Raw genomic sequence first — 13,715 nt, 5'->3', positions numbered from 1 at the left:
TATTTGCCACAATTAAGGTTTAAGAGATTTCATATTGGGAAGATGTACATGCTTGTAGCTGAAGAGTACAATACAACATCTTATGACAACACTCTTTAATGTCAGACACTACAATGCATCTTAGCAAGCACAAGACAGAAATATAAACAGCAGCTTGAAATGATCATAGTCTTCTACAGCATATCCTGATTTATGCTTAAGCATCTAATGATTTCCAAATGTCTTTTGGAGTCATTTATCCGCAACACTCTCAAACCATTTCACTGAGGGTTTCTGTCACTGTCCTTCACAGGTCATTGCAAACTAATGCTGATATCTAACATGACTTATAAACAATGTGAAAGTAAAGTTGTAAACTTGCACAAAGTCAACACATTCTTGTTTCTGCAATTATATCACTAAACATCATGGAGAAATTGTTTCCAAGGTATTACATTAGCCTTTATTTACATAGCACCAACCTATTGCTTTACAGATACTGTTTCACCATTCACATCAGTTGCTACCCCAGCAGAGCTCACATTCTCTACCACATGCGCACACACCCTAGGGTCCGTTTTATCAAAATACAGGGCGAACATACAAATTCCAACCCATGACCCATCGATGTGACTCAGCAATGTTATCCTTGTTTTACTGTTATTAGCATGTTTTAAAAGTAGTTTAAAGGAGGATTTTTTACTTGATGTTGTAAATAGTTACTGTTTTCAAAAAAATGTTTTTTAATGGTTTGACAGTTTCACTCATGGGCGGATTGGGCTACTGGGACTGCTGGAAAGCTCCCGCTGGGCCGGTCCCCACTCCCGCCTGCTGGGCCGTTTTAAACAGACTGACCAGCTGGCGGCTCTAACAGTCGCTAATGCGATCGGAGCTCAGCTCCGAAAGCATAGCGGTCATGAATGAGCTTCTGCGCATGCGCAGAAGCTCATTCAGTAGTGAAATGGCAGAGGGTGGGTTGCTGTGTATGCCTCCCATAAGGCATTGCGGAGCATGTGAGTGACACCTCACGGCTCCGCCTCCAGCAGCCACCAGTCCAGCGCAGGAGCCAGGGGCAGACCGCAGGGGTGGCAGGCTGTTTCAGGACTGGAGCAAGTGGCCGCGACTAGCAGTGACACTGTGTGAGTCACAATTTATCCACATGATATATATATATATATAAAATCACATCCCACAAGTTTTGCATGCTGTGTCGTGACAGTTATTTAGGTGATGCCTAGGATGTGATGTGATAATAATATTATGATTATATCACATCCCAGGCATTACCTAAATAACTATCACAACTTGTGGGATGGGATGGGAAATATATATATATATATTAATATATTTAAGGTGTCCTATGTGTTTGTGCTACTTCAATATCATGCACACTTACATCTATGTAGGTTGCACATGTAGTTAGTAATTAGTTATTTAGAGGTGATTAGGTTAGTTATAGAAAATGTGTGTGTATAGATCTATCTATCTATCTATCTATCTATCTATCTATCTCTATCAAGCAAATAGTGCGCTAATTCAGATCCTTAAAATGTGACAATGGAACAGGTCCCAGAATTGATTGCTTTAGGTGTGAACAACTCTCTCCTTTAGTTGAATCCACCGTATCAGTCCTAGCATGGATCAAAGAATTTTGTGGCTGGTGTCTTTCCCAGTAATTTACCCAAATCCAATCGCCTCACAGGAAAGTCACTGCTCCAAGCGTGGCTTGGCGTTGTGACGTTGCTGTGACGATCCTGTGACGTGTTTGCCCAGCTAAGCCTGGTGTATTGCTGGTGGTATCTCTGGTTGCCTAACCCTGACCACTAACCCTCCCACTAACACACCTTTCCTGCAGCCTAAACCTAACCCTCCCCCATAGTCTAACCCAAACCTTCTCCCCATAGTCTAACCCTAACCCGCAGCCTAATGCCTGGTACACATTAGACTATAAGCAATGGGACCGGCGGGGGTGCCGGCATCGGTAAGTGCATGCACACTTGCCGATGCTGGCAGCGACAGAGCAACGGCGGGGGGCAGCGGGGGCCATGCTGCATTCGGCAGCATGGCATCGCTAGCGACATCCTCAGCTCTTTCTGCATGTACAAAAGATTTGAGGGTGCGACGGGCGACCGGCAGGAGTGCACATCAGCATCATGCACAAACACTGGACAGTATGAATGATTTGTTGTTCTGATGAGTTGGATCGGCCAAATCGCTCAAGATATCGTCTAGTGTGTACCCAGCTTAACCCCAACCTCCCCCCCGCAGCCTAACCCTAGCCCTTCCCCCGCAGCCTAACCCTAACCCTCCCCCTGTGCCTAACCCTAACCTTAAACCTAACCCCTAAACCTAATACTTACCGTCTGCATTGTGGTGCTGACCCCCGGGATGTCAACTACATCCCCTCTGTATGAATCTACTATACTAGTTGGTACTTCTTGTGCTTTGATTTTAGAATATATAATAGTTGCATCGAACTCAGAATAAGGCCGTATGAGGAGGAATCCCACCCCCCTCAATAGTACCCGCCTCCTCATCAGACCACGCCCCAAATAGGACTGCTTCCAGAAATTTCCCGGGCAGGATTTCCAACCCAATCCACCCCTCGTTTCACTGCTATCTCTCTCCAACCCTGCCCACTTGTGCTGTGACCACTTTAGTTAAGCATGCTGTTAAAGGCATTGCTGTTTTGTTTAGATGCTTGAGAGAAAACATGTACCTGCTGCATTTTGCTTTGCAGTGCAAAAACAAGATTTCATTTGGTGGAGAGGGATAATTGGCACTAGATACATGGGTGCAATAGTACATTTCTAAGGGCTTTACTTGCTGTGCAGAAGAGTACACAGACACTTCATCTTCTACGTATAAAGAAAGCCTTCCAGTTCTACTAAAGCACACTTTAAATGTTCAAACATAGAAATGAGCAATAAAGGCAGTCATGATGCCCTTCACTTTCTTACAGTTAAAATATAAACCATGCTAGACTGAGCAGCATTTTAGCAGAAAAACAAAAGAGTTGCGTTTGATGTAAGCTGTGGTTCTGCCGTGGTAGAGGGCTAGACTTTTCTTCTGACGTTTGCACTTTTGTGCAGTACTTTTCTTTAGGTTTTTCTGTTTCCTCACACTACTGGTTTGTGGTGGCATCTCCTGGGAGGAGAGATATGTGCTGAGTGGAACATACATGAGCAGTGGTGAAGTACAAACTGTTTTACTCTGTACATGCAGAACTTTCGTAAATAAGGTCCAATGTGTCTAAAGGGATAAAAGCAAGCCAGTTATTGTATTTCACAGTGTTATTTGTCTTCCATTCAGCTCTCAGCCTGTCAGATAGCCAGGTGGAAGTGGACTGAAGATTTAGCCTATATTGATTTAGCAGCATGAAGGAAAGTTGGTTTAAAAACTAGAACTTTTATTTCAAAGCTTAAAAAGTTGGAAGTATTAACTGTTATTCTCAAAGGATACAGTGAGTGTACAATGTATTCTTTTTTTAAGAAATTATATACAGTAACGGACTGACCTTTTACACACATTATGAGGGGTTTTAATATATTGATGACAGTAAAGCTTGAGTCAAGAAACATAATGCAGGATGTATTTTAGCATTGCAGAACATTCAGATTCCTTTCACTTACACAACATAACATTATGTAGACATTTCCATCAGTACACATCTAGCTCTTGGCCATTCTGAAATAACTTGCAGGACAGTCTAGCTGCAGGGAACTAGCCACAGTACAGGCAGTGCGCTTGGGTCCTAGACAGTGAAGAGGTCTCTCACCAGCATTGTCACCCAGCCCCTGGAGCGAGAGAAACCAATGATATAAGCACTCAGCAGTAAGCAGCGTTGTGTGATGTAAATTATGTGGCCAATTAAAAGTGAGCATGACCATTGCCACGCTACGTCGCAGAAGCAATCAATCAGTCTACTGGGAGAAGTCTAGGTTACAGCAGGGAAAAACAGAACGGAAAGGCAACAGTAAAGAAGAGGATAAGGTTTTAATGTGTGTTGCTCTTCCTTCTTATTTCTAATGGGCATTGTATTGGGTAATACTATCAATGTTGCTGGCCATCAGCAGCAGCATTATCACTGGTGACATTAATACTGCCATTGCATATTAATGCTGCATAGTACTGGCCAGTCTAGGTGGCATATTACTAATGCTGGGACTGTAGTTGGCATATTAATAGTTATGGACAGATAAAGGCCATTAAAGCATTCCTACTGGTTGTTATAGTATTGTCACTGCTACTACATATAATTACTGATGGAGTTAAAAGTGGCATGTTAGTACTGATAACATTCTGGGAGCAAACTCTACTGTCTTGGTTGGCCAATGTTTGGCAGATAAATGTAACACACTCCTAGGTCCTAATTTATATGCCATAAGCATAATTTTGAAGTATTAATGAATTGCCATGGCTTAAATGGTTATTTTTTTCCCTTTCCACAAGTTCCAAATACATGCATGTTCAGATTGTTATAAATAAAAGCAGTATAGTACTAATATATGATAAAGGTAGCCTTCTATGGTAAATGTGTTAAGCCAAATACTTTTGGTTATTACTGCTGAAAAGTAAAGGGCATCTTGTTCACTGCCAGTCACCAGTTCTAGAAGGCGCAACAGAAATCAAGTTACTTCCTACAATGATGTGAAGCAAAATCAATTCAAAATTAGGCAGATAATAAGGTTCCCACCTCTCCATCAGCATATTGCCTCCTCACCATTATCCAACAACAGTCATGATGTGCTGTCAGGAGGTCACCAGCAAAGGTGTAGCGAGTGGCTAGGGCGCCTGAGCACGTGCGTGCTACAGCCCCCCCAAGTGTACCAGGGAGAAGGTGTATCCAGCATGCGGGGTTAAATTAAAGGGAAATGAAAATAAACATATGGGGCAGTATCAAACTGGGGCACAAAGGGATAGATATATTCAAACCCACTAAGTAATTTAACTAATAAAAAACATTTTTGTGTGTCCTCAATAACACCTTACCTATTGTCACGCTCCGGACACTTAAAACCTCATTCCTACCTCACTGGTGCATGTCCAGGCTACCGCTGGCTATATCATAATACCGACATTGAGGATACTGGCGAGAGAATGCCAGCACCGGCATCTCGACAGCCGCCATCCAGATGGTTAGTACTGGGGTTAGGGACTAAAAGGGGATGGTTAGGTTTAGGGTGCAGGGAGGAGGTTAGGTTTAGGCACTAGGGGGGGTTAGGTTTAGGCAGAGGGAGGGAAGTGTTAGGGTCAGGAGGAAGGTTAGGATACTGACCAACAGGTGTTGGTACCCTATCTCTGTGGGGCTGCCGGGGTCGGGATTCTATACGCCGGGATCCCGAGCACCGGCATCCTGTACCAAACCCATATAATAAAACTGAATATATATATTATATATATATAGATATATTCAGTGCTGTATATAGTGCTGTGCGCAATACTTGTATTATGTCTCTTAAATCTTAAATAGCTGGTAGGCACAGCCAGCACGCACCTCTTTTCTTGATTTTTTTTCCTGGGTGCGTCCCAGCTCCTCTCTCTCTCCCCATATGTGACATAATACACTAGTGCATGTGACATCATGATGTCACACACACACACACACACAGCCCGCGGCAGGGCAGACTAAACACAGCAGAACACAGCCCCCGGCAGGGCAGGCTGTACACAGCAGAACACAGCCCCCTGCAGGGCAGGCTGTACACAGCAGAACACAGCCCCCGGCAGGGCAGGCTGTACACAGCAGAACACAGCCCCCAGCAAGGCAGGCTGTACACAGCAGAACACAGCCCCCGGCAGGGCAGACTAAACACAGCAGAACACAGACCCCGGCAGGGCAGGCTGTACACAGCAGAACACAGACCCCAGCAGGGCAGGCTGTACACAGCAGAACTCGGCACCCAGAAGGCTGTCAGCTATTTGATAGCTACTTCTGGAGTCCGACTTCAGTCAGGGGGCGTTTAGCCATTAAAATCTTTGCCACTTTAAAATACGGGTAGACTTGCATAAATTCCGGCAGCACCTGGAGATCACAACCTATTACATTTAGCACCAGATCTTGGTCAGCATTCGCACCTTTGTGTGTCAGTATATGCAAATAAACACTGAAACCTATCTCTTCGCTCCTGATTTCTCATCTGTACTGGATTGTATTCCCCTCTAACTCTTTCATGTATGCTCAATGCTTAAGAGAAGAAAACTTGAAAATTTTCCAGCTCCTAAATCTGTTATAGTATCTGACATAATCACTGTGGGTAATTTTGTATTCTCCCCAGTTCCCCAAGCCCACTGTTTAGGAGTAACGTTTGTCTCTAACTCCTGTAATTCATGCTCTAACTGCATGATGTCTTCAATAATAAACATCTCTTGCATCCGACCTTTTCTCATGTAGGAAACAAGTAAGTTATTTGCGCATGCTATAATCATATTCAAGCTAGACTTTGAGATATTATCCTCTGAGGTCTATGACTGAATGGATTAGTTCCACTACTGCAACTCAAGCAGTTGACTTTATTGCTCTTTCACAGCAGTGGAGCCATGGGTTTTATTCTGACCAGGGCTCTTTATGTATGTTATGTATGTGTGTTATGTATGTATGTTATGCAGATTGTATGTTATCATGTTTACATTCTGTAGGTTTCCTTCAAGTGCTTCAGTTTTTTCCCACAGCCCAAAAGCATTGACTCCTGAAAAAAAATGTACACCAGTGTGTGGTAGAGAATCTAGGGCCCGATTCATTGCCAATTGCGATTAAGCACGAAATCCGCCGATTGTTGTGTTCTGCGCATGCAATGCAGTGTGTGTGCACGAAGGCCTCACTTTGACTACGCAGATCCCTTTGCAAAGTGATTAACAGGAAGTGACCATTCGGGGTGGTGACGGGGGGGGTGGTTGGTGAAATGCAGGCATGCCAGTGCTTTTGAACAATGTTACAGGGGCGTGCATAAATTAGCCATTGCGATGCCATACGCAGCTTGTGCTTTCACTGCATGCAATGAGGTTAGCAATTCCTGAGTAAGGTCAGACCTTGTGCAAGTGTGTGTGAGGCTGCAATTGTACTCGATGTTACCGATGGTTTTGCAGACTTGCTAAGTATTACAGATGTATGTAAGGTAAAGTGGGCCTCCTTATGTTTGGATGCAACGCCACTGCAATTACAATCATTGACATATTTTCGCAATGAGACTGTGAGGCTGATTCAGCTTTGGAAATAGAGTGAGATAGAGGGGTCTATTTACTAAGCGCGTTATTAGACAGAGTGAAAACTGATAAGGTGCAGCCAGTCAGCTCCCAACTGTCATTTTAAACACAGTCTGTGAGATGGCAGTTAGGAGCTGATTGGCTGGCACCTTATCACTTTTCACTCTGTCTCCTAACACTGCTCAGTAAATAGACCCCTTAGCACTTAACTGATCATCTTGGTGAAACCATGCTGCACTGCAGATGGGGCAGATTTAAAATGTACAGAGAGATTTAGATTTGGGAGGGAGGTGTCCAAACTGACATCTAAAGTGCAGTGCAATAATAAAGCTGTACAGTATTTGTGGGCTACATATAAAAGCAGCCAGTATTTACACTACATGCAAAATAATGTATGTATTTACACCCCTTGCATTGCAACATGGTTTGTCCAGGTACACAGTTAAGTGCTGTGCTAATTCTCACTCTATTCCCAAAGCTGAATTAGCCCCAGTGTGCGTAATCGTAGTTGCAATCGCAATAGCAATCCTTACTGAATCAGGCTCCTAGACCAGAGTTTTTCAACTGCTGTGCCGTGGCACACTAGTGTGCTGTGGGCAGTTGTGAGGTGTGCCGCATGTGTGGTCAGGAACGGCGTTCAGGGTCACCAGTCACATTGTAGATCTGTGAACCGGGCAGTTCTGCCGCCAAGCTCCTCTGGGAGACTCAGCCGCGCCCAGGCCGTGACCTGCATGGATGCAGCGGCATGACATCACAGGTCACGCACACCGCGTTTTCAGCCCACCTGCCATACCCAATCCGCAAAACAGCCCAGTCACTGACTCACCTGCCTACCATGCCCGCTCTGCAGGACAGACAGACTGCTCTCCTGCCCACCTGCATGCTTGCACGCTCTCACGCTGCTCACAGCTCTGCACTGACAGGTATGTGGACGATATATTCTGTGAGGTCAGACAATGTACTAATTTATTTGTGTGAATGTGTTTTAGATTTATTCTGTGGGTCTATCGATGTGATTGTTTCCTGAGAGGAGCAATGTGTTGTTTTTTTTTGTTTCTGTGGGGGCCAAGGTATATGCATTTTATTCCTGTGAGGGCCAATGTTGTGTGTTTTATTCCTGTGGAGGCCAGTGTAGTGTGTTTTTTTTATGTGGGAGCTAATGTGTAGGTTTTTTTATGGGTCGCGCAAGCTGCATTGCCGGATGGTGTGCCTTGGCAATTTTGAAATCTTGCGTAGTGTAGCTCGCGTTGAAAAAGGTTGGAAATCACTGCCCTAGAAATCACTGCCCTAGACTGTAAGCCACTATAAGGCAGGGACTGATGCGAATGATATGTCAATAGAAAATGGAAATCCTGCACCAGGTTAATACTGGTAAATCATATTCATAAATGGGGAATATATTTCAAAGTCTGTCCCTATAGAACACAAATTTTATATTTCTATAGGTGCAACATAGGTGCCACCCATTGATTCAAATATACATGTTTATTTGGAGAAAAAGGAATCAATTTGGAATTGGGTGCACTCAATCCTCAAACAAAAATAAATAACGGATCAAATAATCAAGTCTTTAATAGGTATGCTTTAAAAGTTTAGGGCATCATTAAATCACAGTATGCAAGCTATTTATTGCATACTGTGGAGTCACTTTACATTTTTCACACGATATCATAGAGATATCTCTATGTGAAAAATATAAAGTGACTCCATTTCACTGCAGAATGATATAATAAAGCACTATTCCTGTAAAAATAATTAGTGTGTATTTCATTCGTGGGATTTTGAAACAATTGTATCAGTACTTGACGGTTGATGATTCAGTGGACACTTTGTATATGATTATGTAGCTGAGGCTTATACAGGTTCTCTATAATACATAAAGTGAGGTATCACCATTCAGAATTGCTATTTATTCTGTTTATTCTATATTATATACAAATTAATAAGGACAGCACACGGTTTTGTTTTTTAAACTCTATTTCTTTCACATTTTCCATTCTTTATCACTCTGTAATTTTTTATATATCTATTTATTTTATATTTTGCTCTATTTGACCCTATGCAAGGGTATTACAATGGCATAAAAGTACTGATTAAAAAGAAGCAATAAATAGCTTGCATACTGTGATTTAATTAGGCACGAAACTTTTAAAGCATACCTAATAAAGACTTGATTATTTTATCTGTTATTTATTTTTGTTTAGGGGATTGAGTGCACCCAACTCCAAATTGATTCCTTTTTCTCCAAATAAACACTGATGTGAATGATTAAACACTCCATTATGTACAGCACTGCTATATATGGGGACGCTATATATGATTTAGTCTGTAATTATGCCTGAAGAAAGAAACTAATGTTCTACCATTTTGAATCACATTGCATACTTTCATTGTGCACTTTAAGACACAACACTATCTTTTTAATTCTGGTTTTTATACCCAAGTAATTCCTAGGCTTCTGATACTCGACTGTTTGCTTCCATCGTCTCAAATGGACTTTAGCAATACATGCTGATATTTTCCCTTCAAATACATTACTTATTTCATTATTTATTGTTAGTTTATATAAAGCCAGCTTATTATGCAGCACTGTACAGAAAATAATTAATCATTCACATTCATCACTGCCATATTCTAGCTTACTGTCTGAATGTACTACCGCACACCAATTTCGTCAGCAGCCACTTAACTTGCAAGTATGCTTTTGGACTGTGGACCTGCTTCAGAGATGGACGCAGTAGCTACAGTCACAGCATCTTTGTACGCAGTGGCTGTGCTAAAATATGCTATTGCCGCAGGAGGCATCTAGAGTAAATAGACACTTTTTCTGATCCGCTGCTACGTGTGCGGTGATCATCTGAGTAACGCTCAGGTTACTCAGGATGACCGGAAAATTCACACTGCTGAAGAAAGTGAAGCTGCGTCCAAGGACACAGCCACTCGATTCAACCCATGAAAAGTACATGCCTCGTTTTCCGTAACGCTGGCCATTGCCGAGCCTTCCAAACGGAGCATGTCAGCCGTGGCTTAGGGGGCACTACGAGCGATCACGCAGAACAAAGATCTGCACAGTGCGCCATCTGTGCATGTGCAGATCTCACACCATCGGAAATGTGCGGAAACACCTCTGAATCAGGCCCTGCGGAAGGAATACCAAGCACCATGTCTAGCATTGTGAAATACATTGGCCGTGTCATGCTCACATGTAACTAGCACACCGTTACCACCCAGTAAAGCCCATCAAAATTGCCTATCTTTGCGACTAAATTTGCCGGCAGTAACCATCGAAACACATATGCGGTGTGACTCGGATGCATGCGCAGACTTAAAACATCAGTCGCTTGCGTCCAAAATAGACACTGCGTCCACCTGTGAATCAGGCTCTTTGTCACTGTTTTATGGAATTAGACTATTTTATGCATTTGCACATTTACATATGAAGTTTTATATATTTTATTAAGTGCAAATATGTATACCAAATATACATTAGCAGGAAGAGTTTTTGCTCAGTTCTCGAGTCTTCAGGCTTTTAAGTGCTACTTCAAAATGTATCTATTCAGGCAGGTATATAACCTGGCTCAATATAATTAGCTCCTCTTGATCAGTCATAGCTTCTCCTGTCACTACAATCTGATATTGGATACACACGCTGCTTACATGTTCCCTTATCTTGCTGCTTTCCAGTTTCCTTTTCAGATTGTACATTTATTTGTGCGTTTCCATTGTTTCATGTATTTTTATTTATCTTTGTATATAATAACAAGGTCATTGTTACTATATACAAGCACTGCAGAGGAGGATGCTGGCACTTGGTAAATAATTAATTACTACATACTGTATGAGATAAGGGTCAGTGATCTCACTCCTGCCTTACTGTAGGAAGATGGGAAGAGGACACAACAACTGCAAGATAGACAGGTACTCAGGTCTGAGGGAGACTTGAAGATGGTTGGTGCATATAAAGCTTCATTCCCCACTGGGTTTTTTTTAACACCCTTGAAAGAGCGGCATCCAAAAAACACATGGCTTGATAACACTTGCATAGATTTCTTTTTGCCCAGAGTTTAACCTCTATAATATGTTCATTATTGCTTTTATTTATCAAAATGTATTATCTATCAATTGTGCATATTTACATTCAGATGATGAAAAAGGCTTATAACAACCATTTTGTCATTCATTTGAACAAAGAGATCTAGAGGTCTATTCAACATTGATTTTTTTACATAAAAAATTCGGAAACTATGATTTCCGTATTTTTTATGTAAATTCCCTATTCAGCAATGGGTTAATGGAGAAGATAACGCAATTATCTTCTCCACTAATACCCATCTCGCATTGGTACCGCACTGTAGGGATCAGCTATTGATCTCTACAGTACTTTAACGCTTTTTGCTATTCAGCATAGCAAAAAGTGTTAAATCACTCGATAAATATTTACTTTATATAAAGTAGGGATGAGCGGGTTCGGTTCCCTGAGAACCGAACCCACCCGAACTTCGGGGATCCGGGGCGATCCGAGCCCAAGCTCGGATCTCCCTGTCTGCCCCGGATCCCTCTCCCGAGGCAAAACCTCGAGATCTGCTGTCGGATCTCGAGGTTTTGCCTCGAGCGGCCATTTAAAAAAAAATGCCTTTGCCTTTAATGGGCAAAGTGCTGATTGGCTGACAGAGCCGTCTGTCACGGCTCTCAGCCAATCAGCATTATGGTGCTCATTTGCATGTAGCACGGACTCGTGAGATCCGTGCTACATGCATCTGTGTGATTGACAGTGACACAGAGCACAGATGGGTCAGTGAGACCCGTCTGTGCTGCTGTGTATTTCAATGACACAGATGCACGCACGGACCAGGAGATCCGTGCTACTTGCATCTGTGTCATTGACACAGAGCACTGATGGGTCCGTGAGACCCGTCTGTGCTGCTGTGGTAAATAAAAAAAAAAAAACCTGTGTAAAAAGAGAAAAAAATGGCGTGCCCCCCCCAAAAAAGAGCAACCAGCCCCGGGCATTAGTGACCCAGTGCTGGGTGTGCTTAAATACAGGGGACAAACGACATAGGGGTCCCCTGTACTTAAACACAACCAGCACCGGGCTAGTCAGAACCAGAGCTGGTTGCCAAAATACGGGGGACAAACGACGTAGGGGTCCCCCGTATTCTGCGCAACCAGCTCTGGGCTCTGATCCGGTCCTGGTTCTGGAAATACAGGGGAAAAAAATGAGTAGGGTTCCCCTGTATGTTCCAGAACCAGCACTGGACTTTTTCTAGCGGGGGGCTGATGCCACAGCCAGGGGAGCCCTTTCACCGGGCCCCCCAGCCGCAGCATCAGCCCTGACCGCTAGTCAGCCCAGGCCGGGGATCCCTGGAGAGCTGGGGACCCCCCCCAATAAAGGGGTCACCCTCTCCAGGGCACCCCAGGCCCAGGCTGATAGCCCGGGGCTATCCCCGCCACCCCTGGTGGCGGTGGGTGGCGGGTTGATTGTGTGGTGTGGTGTAAATAAAGAATATCAAACATTGTCTTTACAAGTAGAACTGCAAGTCCCAGCAAGCCTGCCCCGCATGCTGGTACTTGGAGAACCACAAGTACCAGCATGCAGGGCATTAAGGGCCCACTAGTACCTGTAGTTCACCTGTAAAAAAATGTTTAAAAAAAACACAGGACACACACACCGTCACAGTATAAGTTTATTAAACATACATACACACACACACATGTACACATACTCACCTATGTAACCTGTAGCATCGGTCCACTTGTCCGGTAAAGTATCCATAGGGGACCTGTGAAAAAAAACATACTCACCATCTCCTATGCGAGGTTCTGTCCTCTTCGTTCCAAAGTAGGCATCCCCGGACTTGGCAAAAAAAAAAAACGAAAACGCGATCCACGAACTTAGTACCGTTCTATAGAACGGTACTTCCCGAATGAGAGCTTAGCGGCGGGGTATCACCATGGAAACCCCGCTGCTAAGCGTTCATTGGCTGAGAGAGGCCATCTCCCGTCTCTCTCAGCCAATGAACGGCTCCCTCCATTGTAGTCAATGCTGGGAGCCGCAAGGTTATTAAAGTTTACCCTGCGGTTCCCACCATTGACTACAATGGAGGGAGCCGTTCATTGGCTGAGAGACGGGAGATGACCTCTCTCAGCCAATGAACGCTTAGCAGCGGGGTTTCCATGGTGATACCCCGCCGCTAAGCTCTCATTCGGGAAGTACCGTTCTATAGAACGGTACTAAGTTCGTGGATCGCGTTTTCGTTTTTTTTTTTTGCCAAGTCCGGGGATGCCTACTTTGGAACGAAGAGGACAGAACCTCGCATAGGAGATGGTGAGTATGTTTTTTTTCACAGGTCCCCTATGGATACTTTACCGGACAAGTGGACCGATGCTACAGGGTTACATAGGTGAGTATGTGTACATGTGTGTGTGTGTGTGTGTGTGTATGTATGTTTAATAAACTTATACTGTCACGGTGTGTGTGTCCTGTGTTTTTTTTAAACATTTTTTTACAGGTGAACTACAGGTACTAGTGGGCC

The 13,715-nt window shown here is 43.6% G+C and overlaps 1 protein-coding gene across 2 annotated transcripts in view; it reads right to left on the bottom strand.

The window, feature by feature from the left end:
• Positions 1-13,715, bottom strand: part of UST (uronyl 2-sulfotransferase) — a 459,504-nt gene that overhangs the window by 424,549 nt on the left and 21,240 nt on the right. The window lies entirely within an intron of this gene.

The sequence above is a fragment of the Taudactylus pleione genome, unplaced genomic scaffold, assembly GCF_031769625.1.
Source record: "Taudactylus pleione unplaced genomic scaffold, aTauple2 ptg000006l, whole genome shotgun sequence".
In the NCBI taxonomy this organism is placed as follows: Eukaryota; Metazoa; Chordata; class Amphibia; order Anura; family Myobatrachidae; genus Taudactylus; species Taudactylus pleione.
This window is presented reverse-complemented; position numbering and strand designations above follow the sequence as displayed.